The following is a 13,603-nucleotide window of genomic DNA, read 5'->3' on the forward strand; positions in this document are numbered from 1 at the left end:
GAAGAGAGGTACAGTAAAGCGTGCTATGCAGCACAGCGCAACCGCTACCGCGCTAAACAGGCTCGTCACTTTCACTGCCTTTTGCACTAGCGGCGGACTACGGTCATTGTCAAAAAATGCAGTGCGTTCAGTTTTATTCTGTGAGTTCCACAGCTTGACTAAATGTAGTAATTTCGCCTTACGCGACTTGTTTTTCAATGTCCTGAAATCTTCCTGTTCTGATTCATTGTCATTGAAAAGTTATATAGAAAATCTACAGGAGACCTTTAGATTTCTGGAATTTCAGGTTCCGCTATATATTTCATATACGTTTTCTATAGGAATTCGGGTCTTTCCATATATATATGAAACGTAAACAAAACCTATACCTATCTCTGACATAGACAACTGTTAACTTGTAATACATGTATAAACACCTATAGGCTACGTATATCAAACCTATAGATTTCTTATTGGTCTCCTTTATCACAATCTCTGTTCATTACATGCAGGAGTTTTACAAGTATGTCTGATGTTGCTTGCCTAGTGTCAGTGTCACAAGAATGTCTGTGGCGTGTTTAATTCCCTGGTATGCCCCTGGTATGTCAGTGTAATACGTATGTCTGAGCTATTACAAGTGTGTCAGTGGTCAAATGTAGTCTTGTTCACACAACACACAGACCCTACCTCACCTTGTGATTGGTCAGATTACCGGTGTTCAATTCTCTTTGAAAACCTGGGCCAGTATGCACGTTTCAAGGTTAGAGACTTTAATCACAATAAACTGTACCCTCAATGCTTAACTTCACTCTTAACTCTCTAACGTTAACTCCTACACACGGGCCCAACAATCTACTCACTGAACGATCGTCTGTCAGTGTATTCATCTCAAGGCCAGTGGCATGATTATGTCATATATTATACATCACTCGGTGTTCATTGTACATATGTCTGTGTTCATTATACATCGCTCGGTGTTCATTGTACATATGTCTGTGTTCATTATACATCACTCGGTGTTCATTGTACATGTGTCTGTGTTCATTATACATCACTCGGTGTTCATTGTACATATGTCTGTGTTCATTATACATCACTCGGTGTTCATTGTACATATGTCTGTGTTCATTATACATCACTCGGTGTTCATTGTCCATATGTCTGTGTTCATTATACATCACTCGGTGTTCATTGTACATATGTCTGTGTTCATTATACATCACTCGGTGTTCATTGTACATATGTCTGTGTTCATTATACATCACTCGGTGTTCATTGTCCATATGTCTGTGTTCATTATACATCGCTCGGTGTTCATTGTGCATATGTCTGTGTTCATTATACATCGCTCGGTGTTCATTGTACATATGTCTGTGTTCATTATACATCACTCGGTGTTCATTGTGTATATGTCTGTGTTCATTATACATCGCTCGGTGTTCATTGTCCATATGTCTGTGTTCATTATACATCACTCGGTGTTCATTGTCCATATGTCTGTGTTCATTATACATCACTCGGTGTTCATTGTACATATGTCTGTGTTCATTATACATCGCTCGGTGTTCATTGTACATGTGTCTATGTTCATTATACATCACTCGGTGTTTATTGTACATATGTCTGTGTTCATTATACATCACTCGGTGTTTATTGTACATATGTCTGTGTTCATTATACATCGCTCGGTGTTTATTGTACATATGTCTGTGTTCATTAAACATCACTCGGTGTTCATTGTGCATATGTCTGTGTTCATTATACATCACTCGGTGTTCATTGTACATGTGTCTGTGTTCATTATACATCGCTCGGTGTTCATTGTACATATGTCTGTGTTCATTATACATCGCTCGGTGTTCATTGTACATATGTCTGTGTTGTAAACGTAGAGACTGTTTTTCTGCAGACCGAATGGCAACAGACAATGCCATCATTGAAAACATTGCTATCACTCACTCTGGACTACACGGGAAAGAAGGCCATAATTATGTTACAGTGCACGGTGATTCCCTCTGCTCAAGCCTCTTGTTACTAAGCCTGGTGTTACTTAGCCTGGTGTTATTAAACTTGTTGTTATTTCTACTGTTCGTACAGTTACCTTGCTCAATTGACTCTACAAGCGCCTGTTGTGAAGACATGTGGTGACTTGTGATTACTTGTGGTGACTTGTGATGACTTGTGACTTGTGGTGCCTGCTGTGGACACTGTAAGAGATGATTGTATTTTGAATGACTGCTGTGGACACTGTTAGAGATGATTGTATTTTGAATGACTGCTCAACAGTCGGCATTGTACATAGTTATTGAGTGCTACTATTTCTTGCCATATGTGGGTGTACAGAGTACGATCACTCTTTGTCCTTCGTTATGCTGCATGCACACCTATTCCTTGGGTCTATGGAGCTATTCACTGCTTCATGAAGACTGTACTTGTCAAACGGACCTGTTTTCTGTTTCATAGTTCACACTTGTCAGACAGCTGTTTCATAGAGACTTACACTTGTCAGACAGCTGTTTCATAGAGACTTAGTCAGACAGCTGTTTCATAGAGACTTAGTCAGACAGCTGTTTACTGTTTCATAGAGACTTACATTTGTGAAATGGAGCTGTTTTCAGATGAAGTCGTTTTCTGGGCATTGTGAGAAATATGTTACTGTAATACTCTGTATGGTTCTCTGGCTCTTTCTATTCCGATCCTTGGATGTGTCTTTGATGTCGCTCAGATTTGTCATACCTGTCACAAACTTCACTGAGAAAAATGTGTACTTGTTAGTTGAGAAAAATGTGTACTGGTAAGTTGGGGTTAGGGTTGGTTGCATTGTTAGTTGTCAATGGTATTGTTAGATTTGTCTCTCAGTCTTGTCATCCTTGTCAAACTAACAAAAAGATTTCCCTGTTAGCGGTCAGTGATAATGGTGTTCCTGTACATGTCGCTTGAAACACATGTCCTGTTAGCAGTCAATGATATTGGTGTTCCTGTAATTGTCGCTTGACCCCCCGCGGGTTAGGGGGAGTCCCATATTGGTTGGGACGAGAAAGAATTTACCTGATGCTCCCCAGCATGTCGTAAGAGGCGACTAACGGATTCTGTTTCTCCTTTTACCCTTGTTAAGTGTTTCTTGTATAGAATATAGTCAATGTTTGTAAAGATTTTAGTCAAGCAGTATGTAAGAAATGTTAAGTCCTTTGTACTGGAAACTTGCATTCTCCCAGTAAGGTCATATATTGTACTACGTTGCAAGCCCCTGGAGCAAATTTTTGATTAGTGCTTTTGTGAACAAGAAACAATTGACAAGTGGCTCTATCCCATCACCCCCCTTCCCTCCGTCACAATATAACCTTGAACGGTTGAAAACGACGTTAAACACCAAATAAAGAAAGAAAGAAAGAAAGAATTGTCGCTTGAAACACATGTCCTGTTAGCAGTCAATGATTTTGTGTTACTGTAATTGTCGTTTGAAATACATGTCCTGTTAGCAGTCAATGATATTGGTGTTCACGTAATTGTCGCTTAAAACACATGTCCTGATAGCAGTCAGTGGTAATGGTGTTCCTGTAATTGTCGCTTAAAACACATGTCCTGTTAGCAGTCAATGATATGTGTGTTCCTGTTATTGTCCCTTGAAACACATGTCCTGTTAGCAGTCAATGATATGTGTGTTCCTGTAATTGTCCCTTGAAACACATGTCCTATTAGCAGTCAATTATATTGGTGTTCCTGTTATTGTCCCTTGAAACACATGTTCTGTTAGCGGTCAGTGATATTGGTGTTCCTGTTATTGTCCCTTGAAACACATGTCCTGGTAGCGGTCAGTGATATTGGTGTTCCTGTTATTGTCCCTTGAAACACATGTCCTGGTAGCAGTCAGTGACAATGGTGTTCCTGTTAGCGGTCAGTAATATTGGTGTTCCTGTTAGCGGTCAATGACATTGGTGTTGCTGTAATTGTTCCTTGAAACAAATGTGAAGGAAGAAGACAATGCATATTTGCTGGAATACATTTTTAGCGAATCTCTTAATTGTATATGTCAGTGAATTTCATACGTATTTCTTGGTCTCCTAATTTCGCATTTCTCAGTGATTTTTACAAATGATTTGTCTTTTAACTGCACTTCCCCCAGTGAATTTCTTACGCGTTGGTTATTGTGTCACATCTCACAGTACATTTCATAGTGTTTGTGTGTTATTAACAGCTATTGTGTTTTCAGCGTAGCAATAGGGCCCGATATTTAGACGAGACAAGTATAATGCCGACGAGTCGAAGACGAGTCGCATTATACTTGTTCGAGTCTAAATATCGGACCCTATTGCTACGATGAAAACACAATAGCGTTTATATAGCTATTCTGACATTAAATTCTGTGTTAAAATCATGTTTTTGTCAGCAACAAGGACCAGAATGGTCCATGTCATTGATTGCAGACGACGGTTCCCTTTCTGCATGAAGCCACGGAAATAACCGAACATTGAAAAACCCACGGACATGTATTACGGAGAAAACTCAAGATAACCGGATGCTTAGCATTACGTCAATATCTTAGGAATCATATGACGTTATGACGTATCATGCTTGCCTACGTAGATTGTATGTTCGAAAGTCTGACTTCTGTTGGGAATTCGCGTGGTGAAGACTGCGGTAAATCTGTAGATGATAAGAGAACAAGGATTGTCTCAGAAGAAACGACGAAATGTTTCAGACCGGTAACTTCATTTCAACATTGCACTACACAATGGACGTTCTATGTGACAGGAGAGTTTGCTGATTTTGTGTTAAACATTGGTGATTGGAGAGATCGTCTGCAAAAATCAGAGATAGGTCGCTTCAGATTGCAGCTTCTGGAAATTTGCAAGGTTTGCTGCCAGTTAAAGAACTGGATTTTACACGTAATGTATGTCATGTACAGTTAGCAACAACAAAAACACACACAAAGCAAATGGCATCGTCTGTCGACTAGCCACAGAAACAAACCTGGCGAGGTATGCGTGTTCTTTATTACACGTGGAAGAAACCGGAACCATGCGTCTTTGTTATTGCCGATATCGTTTGGATATCGGCAAAAATGGCCAACTTTCGTAGCGTTATGCTTTGATGATCGGAAAAGGGATGTGTGAGACCATCCAATCACAGCCCCCGAATCCCCCCACGTGTCCATCAGAATAGCTATATTGTTGGTTATTGTGTCACATCTCACAGTACATTTCATAGTGTTATTGTGTTATATAGCTATTCTGATGGACACGTGGGGGAATTCGAGGGCTGTGATTGGATGGTCTCACACATCCCTTTTCCGATCATCAAAGCATAACGCTACGAAAGTTGGCCATTTTTGCCGATATCCAAACGATATCGGCAATAACAAAGACGCATGGTTCCGGTTTCTTCCACGTGTATAAAGTACACGCATACCTCGCCAGGTTTGTTTCTGTCACTCTGTGACTAGTCGACAGACGATGCCATTTGCTTTGTGTGTGTTTTTGTTGTTGCTTACTGTACATGACATACATTACGTGTAAAATCCAGTTCTTTAACAGGCAACAAACCTTGCAAATTTCCAGAAGCTGCAATCTGAAGCGACCTATCTCGGATTCTAGCAGACGATCTCTCCAATGTTTAACACAAAATCAGCAAACTCTCCTGTCACATAGAACGTCCATTGTATAGTGCAATGTTGAAATGAAGTTACCGGTCTGAAACATTTCGTCGTTTCTTCTGAGACAATCTTTGTTCTCTTATCATCTACAGATTTACCGCTGTCTTCACCACGCGAATTCCCAACAGAAGTCAGACTTTCGAACATACAATCTACGTAGGCAAGCATGATACGTCATGACGTCATATGATTCCTAACATATTGACGTAATGCTAAGCATCCGGTTATCTCGAGATTTCTCCGTAATACATGTCCGGTTTTTTTTCAATGTTCGGTTATTTCCGTGGCTTCATGCGGAAAGGGAACCGTCGTCTGCAATCAACGACATGGACCATTCTGGTACTTGTCGCTGACAAAAACATGATTCTAACACAGAATTTAATGTCAGAATAGCTATATAAACGCTATTGTGTTTTCATCGTAGCAATAGGGTCCGATATTTAGACTCGAACAAGTATAATGCGACTCGTCTTCGACTCGTCGGCATTATACTTGTCTCGTCTAAATATCGGGCCCTATTGCTACGCTGAAAACACAATAGCTGTTATTGTTTGTTATTGTCACATCTCACAGTACATTTCATAGTGTTTGTGTGTTATTGTTGGTTATTGTGTCACATCTCACAGTACATTTCATAGTGTTATTGTGTTATTGTTGGTTATTGTGTCACATCTCACAGTACATTTCATAGTGTTTGTGTGTTATTGTTGGTTATTGTGTCACATCTCACAGTACATTTCATAGTGTTTGTGTGTTATTGTTTGTTATTGTCACATCTCACAGTACATTTCATAGTGTTTGTGTGTTATTGTTGGTTATTGGCTCACATCTCACAGTACATTTCATAGTGTTTGTGTGTTATTGTTTGTTATTGGCTCACATCTCACAGTACATTTCATAGTGTTTGTGTGTTATTGTTTGTTTTTTGTCGTAACTTCTCATTTGTCAGTGAATTGCATAGTGTGTGTCAAATGTCACACCTATCTTGTTTCACTGTACACGTCATTAACTCGTCATCGTGTGGTAGCACTCACTTTCCTTGTGGATTCTCTGTGTATCTAATTATGTGGATCTAATTATGTGGATTAGCATCTAATTATGACCCCCCGCGGGTTAGGGGGAAGAATTTACCCAATGCTCCCCAGCATGTCGTAAGAGGCGACTAACGGATTCTGTTTCTCCTTTTACCCTTGTTAAGTGTTTCTTGTATAGAATATAGTCAATGTTTGTAAAGATTTTAGTCAAGCAGTATGTAAGAAATGTTAAGTCCTTTGTACTGGAAACTTGCATTCTCCCAGTAAGGTCATATATTGTACTATGTTGCAAGCCCCTGGAGCAATTTTTGGCTCACGTAAGTGTAGCCTATGCGTGTGTGTATGTGATAGAAACTTTAACATTTGACTGAACACCGAAATACTAATTTTACCTGGTTATTATCCAAGCAACAGCTTCAAAGTATTGAAGCAATGATCAACATTTCGTCGGCACGTATGTAGTTAAAGTGTGTATCCAAAGAAAACGGGTGGTGGGTTTTTTTTGGGGGGTAAAAACAGCTGACTGGTTTGTGTCGTGTGTGGTATGTAGACCAGGTCAGGGGTCAAGGTTAGGTCAGATCGCGTGAAGGATTGTGGTATAGATACAGTTATCACCGAGCTGCAGTTCGCCGATTCGGAGAAGACGATTTCACATTGTTCGGTTTCGTAGCTCCAGAAAAATAGATAAAGAAGATACCAAAGGAGATTTCCTACAGGTTAATCTGCACAGCGTGTTTCCAGTGTCTGCGCGAGGAAGCGCTGTCGAAAGTGGTGTCGATCTGGCCATCTGGCAGTCGTGTTCCCGTAAGTAGGCTACAGACAGACAGATCTAGATCTAGTGTCACCTATGCTTACTGTGTGTGTGTATGTGTGACGGAGTGATTGAGTTTGTGTTACTGTTTGTCGATTTCTTACGGGAGCCTTGAAGGCTTCGCCTCTTGTTTGATTAGTGCTTTTGTGAACAAGAAACAATTAATAAGTGGTTCTATCCCATCACCCCCCTTTCCCCGTCGCGATATAACCTTGAACGGTTGAAAACGACGTTAAACACCAAATAAAGAAAGAAAGATCTAATTATGTGTATCTGATTATGTGTATCTGATTTTGTGCATCTTATTATGTGCATCTAATTATGTGCATCTAATTATGTGTATCTTATTATGTGCATCTAATTATGTGCATCTTATTATGTGTATCTAATTATGTGCATCTAATTATGTGCATCTAATTATGTGTATCTGATTATGTGCATCTTATTATGTGTATCTAATTATGTGTATCTAATTATGTGCATCTTATTTTGTAATCTGGACGTGTGTGAGTGGCCAAGCAGCAGGCACTGTTATCTGTCGACGTCAAAACTACATGAGTTCTGCAGACGTCAATACATGTACTACATAATGAGTTCTGCAGACGTCAGTGCTACATAATGAGTTCTGCAGACGTCAATGCTACATAAAGAGTTATGCAGACGTCAAAACTACATGAGTTCTGCAGACGTCAATGCTACATAATGAGTTCTGCAGACATCAATACTACATAATGAGTTCTGCAGACGTCAATGCTACATAATGAGTTCTGCAGACGTCAATGTTACATAATGAGTTCTGCAGACGTCAATGCTACATAATGAGTTATGCAGACGTCAATGCTACATAATGAGTTCTGCAGACGTCAATGCTACATAATGAGTTCTGCAGGCGTCAATGCTACATAATGAGTTCTGCAGACGTCAGTGCTACATAATGAGTTCTGCAGACGTCAATGCTACATAATGAGTTATGCAGACATCAATACTACATAATGAGTTCTGCAGACGTCAATGCTACATAATGAGTTCTGCAGACGTCAATGCTACATAATGAGTTCTGCAGACGTCAATGCTACATAATGAGTTCTGCAGACGTCAATGCTACATAATGAGTTCTGCAGACGTCAGTGCTACATAATGAGTTATGCAGACGTCAGTGCTACATAATGAGTTCTGCAGACGTCAATGCTACACAATGAGTTCTGCAGGCGTCAATGCTACATAATGCGTTCTGCAGACGTCAATGCTACATAATGCGTTCTGCAGATGTCAATACTACATAATGAGTTCAGCAGACGTCAATGCTACATAATGAGTTATGCAGACGTCAAAACTACATAATGTGTTATTCCTTACAGGGTAATTTCCGCTGCACTAGACTAACTAGCAAGTGGGGGGATTGTCTCGCTGTTCTGCTACCTGAGTGTAGGTTGAATAACTATACAGCCACCACAAGCCGATAGAGTTGTCTGAACAGGACGAGCGAAACGTAACATACACAGCAATTCCCGAGGTCACACTAACTGACATGACGGATAGAGTTGTCTGAACATCAAATCAGCGATGAATTGACATTATCTACAGATACAAAATAGTGTCTGCAGTTAGGCCATTCACACACGTGCACATTAAGATGGCGGTCTTGTATTCTAATCCAGTCTTCACGTTGTCGCTTCTCACTGCACTTGTGCACAATAAGATGGCGGTCTTGTATTATAATCCAGTCTTCACGTTGTCGCTTCTCACTGCACTTGTGCATAACAATGAAAATAGAAAAGAAAAAATGAAATGAAACAAAAAAGATAATAATATATACGACACGACGCGAGTCTGTCCGAGTGTTCTGCCTGGTTCTTGCCGTCGACCGAAAGTCGACAGTCCTTGGCTCACGTGCTGTGCACGAGCCTGACAGTCTTTACCTCCCTTTGTCCGACAGTCGACAGTCCCTTGCTCACGTGCTGTGCACGAGCCTGACAGTCTTTACCTCCCTTTGTCCGACAGTCGACAGTCCCTTGCTCACGTGCTGTGCACGAGCCTGACAGTCTTTACCTCCCTTTGTCCGACAGTCGACAGTCCCTTCATCACGTGCTGTGCACGAGCCTGACAGTCTTTACCTCCCTTTGTCCGACAGTCGACAGTCCCTTGCTCACGTGCTGTGCACGATCCTGACAGTCTTTACCTCCCTTTGTCTCTGGTCTGGTGGACACTCCACTCTCTGTCCGTCTCCCTCTTATTGCCTGTCTCTCTCTGTCTTGTCTCACTGTATCTGTCTCTGTCTGTCTGTCTGTCTGTCTGTCTGTCTGTCTCTCTCTCTCTCTCTCTCTCTCTCTCTCTCTCTCTCTCTCTCTCTCTCTCTCTCTCTCTCTCTCTCTCTCTCTCTCTCTCTCTCTCTACGCCGATCCTGACAGTATTTGTGTCTCTTTGTCTCTGACGCGGTGGACTCCTTATCTGATCTCATGGACTGCACTTTGTCCGTCAGTCTCTGCCTGTGTTTCCATGTCCGTCAGTCTCTGTCTGTGTTTCCATGTCTTTTACTGCCTGTATACTTTGGTCTGTTTACCAGTATGTATACTTTGGTCTGTTTACCAGTATGTATACTTTGGTCTGTTTACCAGTATGTATACTTTGGTCTGTGTACCAGTATGTATACTTTGGTCTGTTTACCAGTATGTATACTTTGGTCTGTTTACCAGTATGTATACTTTGGTCTGTGTACCAGTATGTATACTTTGGTCTGTTTACCAGTATGTATACTTTGGTCTGTTTACCAGTGTGTATACTTTGGTCTGTTTACCAGTGTGTATACTTTGGTCTGTGTACCAGTATGTATACTTTGGTCTGTTTACCAGTGTGTATACTTTGGTCTGTTTACCAGTGTGTATACTTTGGTCTGTGTACCAGTATGTATACTTTGGTCTGTGTACCAGTATGTATACTTTGGTCTGTTTACCAGTATGTATACTTTGGTCTGTGTACCAGTATGTATACTTTGGTCTGTTTACCAGTATGTATACTTTGGTCTGTTTACCAGTATGTATACTTTGGTCTGTTTACCAGTATGTATACTTTGGTCTGTTTACCAGTATGTATACTTTGGTCTGTTTACCAGTATGTATACTTTGGTCTGTGTACCAGTATGTATACTTTGGTCTGTGTACCAGTATGTATACTTTGGTCTGTTTACCAGTGTGTATACTTTGGTCTGTGTACCAGTATGTATACTTTGGTCTGTTTACCAGTATGTATACTTTGGTCTGTTTACCAGTATGTATACTTTGGTCTGTGTACCAGTATGTATACTTTGGTCTGTTTACCAGTATGTATACTTTGGTCTGTTTACCAGTATGTATACTTTGGTCTGTTTACCAGTATGTATACTTTGGTCGATATAAACTGAGCAAAAAAATGATTGCACCCATTTTCGTACCCCACCTAAAACATTCATTCCTGTGTCATTTTATTCAAACTTTATATGCCATTAGGCCCTTCACTTGGCTACCGTGCACGCTGTTCGGATCAAACATTTCTGTTTACCATTTAAAAAAATCGACAAAAATTCAGAATAGGCGCAGCTTTTCAACTTTTACATACGAGAAGAAAGAAAAATCATTTATCTATCCAGAACAGGTTGTTTTGTTTTGCTATCTTGCGTATCTCTTGTGTTATCCTATTTCCTACAGATACAGGTGTGGAACGCATGAGCAGTAGAAAACGAGAGGATTTTGCGTCCATTTTGAGGGGTACCATGACAAAAAGCGCTTTATTTCAGCAATGCCTAAATGGATTGATTCGAAAAATCGAACAGTCAACGGAGGGGGGGGGGGAGGGGGGAGGGGGTGGTCTGCCTCCCTGAGGTGCGAGGCGTGCAGGCCTTTGTTAGGTGCTGGTAACAATGTCAGCTCTACGTCTCTTCAATATTACCGAGACATGATAACGACACAATGTAATGATATAGCAGCTTATTTTTGTTCCTAACATTCCGACATGCTCGTTTTGTTGACTTTACTCTTTTTTCATATTAACTCTGTTTCTCTCGTAGGCGTGAAGAACTCATACGAGTGTTGTATGTGTTGGTATTCGGAGTGTGTGTGTGATGTTGACATCACAAGTTATTGTGCCATACTTGCTTCGGGTGGTTATTTATTAACAGCCATTGTTTGTTTTAACGTTTATTTTTACCCATAGTTTATTTTCCCCTCCAAAGTAAATGAATATTTATTCTTGAACAGAGGTATGCCTGTTATTTGCCACAACGAGAATTCATCTCATTCGTTGTAGGATTGTAGTGTAGTTACGCCTTCAGAGCTGTCCGGGGTAAGGTTGTGGTGTTAGTAAAGGCCAGTCATCGTGACGTCATAACGGGCATTGTGACGTCATTTAATTTTGCTTGTTGAAGTGGTTTGGTTGCAAAGCGAGGTATGATGCTACCAGACGGGTGTAGGTGTTTACAGCTGTGTACAACGATCTTAGACATGATGAAATCGTGACTTGTAAACCCGCTGGCTGTTTGGGATGTGTTAATAAACCACTGTTGATTGTTTTATAACACGTGTTGTGTTTGGTGTGTGTTAATAAACCACTGTTGATTGTATTATAAAACGTGTTGTGTTTGGTGTGTGTCGATAAACCACCGTTGATTGTATTATAACACGTGTTGTGTTTGGTGCATATATCTCTCTCTGTCTGTGTGAGTCTGATTTCTCTTTCTGTCTGTGCAGTTCTGTGTCTCCGTATATCTGTCTCTAAATGTCCGTCCCCCATCTGTTTTAATGTCTACATCTGACAGTATATCTATATCTGTCTACATGTCTATGCCTGTCTGAGCGTAGATCACTGACTGTAAGTCTATGTCTCTCTGGGTGTCTTTTTCCGTCTATATCTGACTGTATATCTAAGTTGTTCTGTATCGGTATGTCTGCCTGTATGTCTATTTCCGTCTATATCTGAATGTGCATCTAAGTTGTTCTGTATCGGTATGTCTGTCTGTCTATGCCTTTTTCTGTATATATCTGACTGTATATCTAAGTTGTTCTGTATCGGTATGTCTGTCTGTATGTCTATTTCCGTCTATATCTGACTGTATATCTAAGCTGTTCTGTATCGGTATGTCTGTGTTACACGACACTTGAGATTGCCACAAGTTCTCAAATGTCGTATAGTTGTGTTCTTTTATTCTACGTCGCCCGTCTTCGCAGCAGCAGAAAACAACTCGTCAAATTGAGTTCGAGGATTTATTTAGCATTACATACATACAACTGCACATCTAGCAGAACTCAAATAGAAGCTTTTTAAACATTCAAATCGCGCTGGCATATATAGTAAATACTCAATCTCGAGAATATTCCAGACCGAACATGATACAACTACATTATACGAGCCGTGCATGGACTAAACTAGCGACATTCTCTTATGACGTACATCAAAAAGCGCCGACGCACTTAATCCAAACGAACGCCACGAACTCACGACTAAAACAGCATGGTAAACAACTTGTTTTGACAGGACTAGAAAGTTCACCTGCATTCTCGTCCAAGCATAAATATTGTGTTTACAAAATATAATATCGGTACTTTCCCACAAAGTACAAATAAGTCAACTACATACAACACACAAAACTGAACCAAAGCTCAGCAACGGTAGCGTTTCCTAACATTACCCCCAACACCAGAAGAAATTTACCTAATTTCTTTCAATCATTGAAACGCTACCTGTACACATACTATGTATACATAACAGATTGAAATCCAGGTATGTACATTAGTCTGTTGGAGAATGAACACAGTTTTACTCACATACTCGGCTGAGAAAATCTGCTCCAACATTGTCTGAACCTTTGATCGATTCCAATCGCATATCAAAGTTCTGCAAGTACATCACCCACCTCATGATACGATTATTCACAAACTTCGCAGAGTTCAGGTAGGTGAGGGGTTTGTGATCAGTCTGAAGCACGAATTTCACCCCTTGGAGGTAGAGTTCAACTTTCTTGATTCCCCACACGATGGCTAAACACTCTTTCTCCATGGTCGAGTAGTTCTTCTCGGCTCCTGACAGCTTCTTGCTGGCATAGCTGACCGGAAACGGTTTACCTCCATGTTCTTGCATCAGCATGGCGCCGATCCCTTC

This window comes from Littorina saxatilis, linkage group LG8 (genome assembly GCF_037325665.1).
Source record: "Littorina saxatilis isolate snail1 linkage group LG8, US_GU_Lsax_2.0, whole genome shotgun sequence".
Lineage (NCBI taxonomy): Eukaryota > Metazoa > Mollusca > Gastropoda > Littorinimorpha > Littorinidae > Littorina > Littorina saxatilis.